A 3,421-nucleotide genomic window follows, 5' to 3' on the forward strand; every position below is an offset into this window, starting at 1 on the left:
GATGTAGAGCAGCTGAGATTCACACTTCAGCATTACAAAGAATTGATATAGCCAGAGGGCACACACACACACACACACACACACACACACACACACACACACACACACACACACACACACACACACACACACACACACACACACACACACACACACACACACACACTTCAGATGCTACAGACAGGTGAGTGTTAGTACAACTGCATTTCCTAGAATCAAAATTATAAAAGTAATCTGTTAAGTAAACGCCCTGCATTTAAAGTCTTACTTCTGTACAAAAAGTACGAGAGTATTGGCATCAAAACTTTACTAAAATGACGTGTGTTCATGAGCGAAACCCTGGGTGATAAAAGTCAAAGTGTATTCATAAGTTGATTTATATTTCATATTAGCTCATAATCTCTATCTGAAGTAAAAGTATAAAGCAGCATGAAATGAAAAGTACTCAGCTCAAGTACCTTCAAATTACACATGCAGTTCATTGGATTCCACTTAGGACATTAAACCAAACGCATTATTGAAACTAAAAATGCATTTAGGATCAAAGAAAATGCTAAATGGGTGAAATGTAAATATGGATGCAGACTGATACCTCATTCACACCAACGGTGTTTCAGGGCCGGTTCGGAGCTGGAGCTTGAAAAGCACCGGGTTTTCCTGTTCACACCGCAGCGGAGCAGCCTCTTAGCTCCGGAATCCGGTTCATTTCGAGCACCAAAAAATTGTCCGGCCAGAGCAAAAGCACCACATACATCACGCTTACGTCGAGGCGGGGGCAGGGGCAGGGGCAGGGGCGGGGTCAACTCCTGTTTTATCCAGTTTGTACACAATGATGGAGAAACTTAACAAGCAGCAGTGGTCCACTGAAGAGACCAGCTACCTACTGGGAATGTGGTCTTCCGAAGAGGTACAGATGAAGCTAGAGCACAATCGGCCATTGTTGTTGTTGTTGTCTGTGTCACTTGTGAGGGGTTTCCGCGCGGTTTGGCTTTATGAAGCAGGCACGCAAACGGTTGCGTCATGACGCAAACAATGACGCAATGACGCAGCACCAGTCGGACTCTGGGCTGTGTGAAAAGAGCCGGAGCTAAACCGAAGAACCGGTTCTGAACCTAAAAAGCTCTAGCACGGAGCTTGAACCGGAGTTGCGTTGGTGTGAATGAGGTACCAGTGGTACTTTGTACTTCTACTCCACCTCAATTCAGAGGTAAATATGGTACTTTTACTCCACTACATGTATTTAATATCTCTAGTTACTTTGCTGATTTGGATTGATAATGTAAAATATAATCAATACTGAAATAAGTTTTAACAGAATATTCCTACCCTTTTTTTATTTCTACTTTTACAAAAGTACAACAACTGAGTTCCTCTTCCACCACTGCTCCCTCCGAACTACTATTTGATTAGGACAAAGCAATAGGTTTTTTTTGCCCTCTTTTTTAATTATTGTATGTTTGGTTGAAAACAATATTGCCATAGTAAATTCTTAAACCAAGTATTCTAAATAAACTGTTCTTAATAGTTAATAGCTTACATCTGGTTTTACTTTTTGGGCAGTTTCCATTGTTGAACCTCTTACAGCATCAATAACACATTGAGTCAAATACCAGAACATAATACTCATCTTTGAATTCTCATCATGACGGAAGTTGTCTTTGAGCATACTGTAAGACCTATCATCTCTTGTGGTTTCTGTGTTTATTGACGCTCGCTGGTTCTTTTATATTGGCTTGGAAATTATATGCTTTTAAGTATTTTGGTCTTCTGTTTTTCTTCTGATGTTTCACTTAAAGAGATGACTTACCTTCTCAGAAATGTTAATTACTTATGTTTCATTTCCTGCCTTTACTGATCACACACTATAGAGTTACATGGAGGAAGAGACTCTCGAACGCCCTCCTGTGTTGAGGTGGCAGTGTTGTTTCAAATTAAACTAAGCCTAGACTTTTTTTAAACCGTTCATTTGACAATATTACTATAGACACTACTATGCAATGTTACAAACTGTATTGAGTACATTTATAATTAATTGTAGAAGAGTCTTTCAACATGCTTGAATGGTGATCTAAATTAAAGTTGTTTTTGTAGGGGCTTTCTTGATAAGATATTGTCCTGTTTCCGAAACCTCTGGTGGTCATAACTGTAACTCGTCATTATGGTAAAGGCAAGATTTCATCAAAACCAATTTATTATGGATTCAAGTTCTTTACATATATGTATGAACAACAATTATGAAGTTGTTGGCCATTACAATCTTGAATCTCAGTATCCCTCCAACAATGCTCATTAAATAAGTATTTTAAATATGATTTATGATATAAATATATGGACAGTATTGCAAATAAATTAACTGAATACTGAATTATATATATAAACAAACACAGAGATGTAAACTGTTTGTAAAACAATAAGTAAAGTATAACATAACAGTAGAGTGGATAAGAAATGACTATTGATAATCAGAATGGTATTATGTAGACTATAACCATTTTGCTTTGTTGCATGTTATAGGCTATCTTTTAGAGTTATGAACACTCACCGCCATGAATCTTGTAATTCTGATATCTATTCATGATTCTGCGGGCTGCACCATCAGTCATTGCTGCATTTCATACTAATTGAGTAAGCTGTGAGGAAGGTGATTTAGCAGGAACCTCTTCAGCAGCAGACCGTCTTCAGGGCCTGAAGCTACCAAGGTCAGCCATATCAGGAGAGAGAGCTGCCAATCATCTGCTAAATCCTCGAGGAGGATATTTCCATCTCAAGCTTGTGAGTGGAGACGGGGGAGACCACAGGGCCACAGGGGGGTGTCATTCCTAACAACAGCTCTGTATCATCCAGCCTGACAAAATACTTAGACAATCAATTTCTGCCCTGCAGTGGACAAGAGGCATGTGGGCTGCTTATCAGTTTAAGCTGAGAGGTTTCAATTACTTCAACGTTATGCAGATGTCTAAAGCTGAATGTGTGGTCTAGTAATGATTGTAGCCATTACTTCTGAATGTGCAAGCCTTAGGACCTCATACTTAATCTTGACCATATCTTTCTTTTTTTGTTATAAATGTCTACATTAGATCATATTGAGTAATAGCTGTAAACAAATGAATTGTGTTGTTGTAGAATCGATGGAAGGCATAATTAAAAATGTTTTATTTCCTGTAGTTTAAAGGTACCTCTCTTTGAGCAATGTATAATTATTTGATTTCCCACTGATTCAATTGATAGAGCAAAAAAAGAGAATGACATCAAGATTCAATGTTAAACAATTCAACGTGCTTTTAATACATTTACTGCAAAAATCTATGTGCATTGTCGCCCTCTTTTGGATTTGACGCATCACTACATCAACAATGAACGGCTTTTCAAGGACAAAGATAAACCCCGCCTCTTTGAATTTGATTGGTTTGGATTAGAATTC

The sequence above is a fragment of the Notothenia coriiceps genome, unplaced genomic scaffold (genome assembly GCF_000735185.1).
Source record: "Notothenia coriiceps isolate Sejong01 unplaced genomic scaffold, NC01 NC01_scaffold00017312, whole genome shotgun sequence".
Taxonomy (NCBI): domain Eukaryota; kingdom Metazoa; phylum Chordata; class Actinopteri; order Perciformes; family Nototheniidae; genus Notothenia; species Notothenia coriiceps.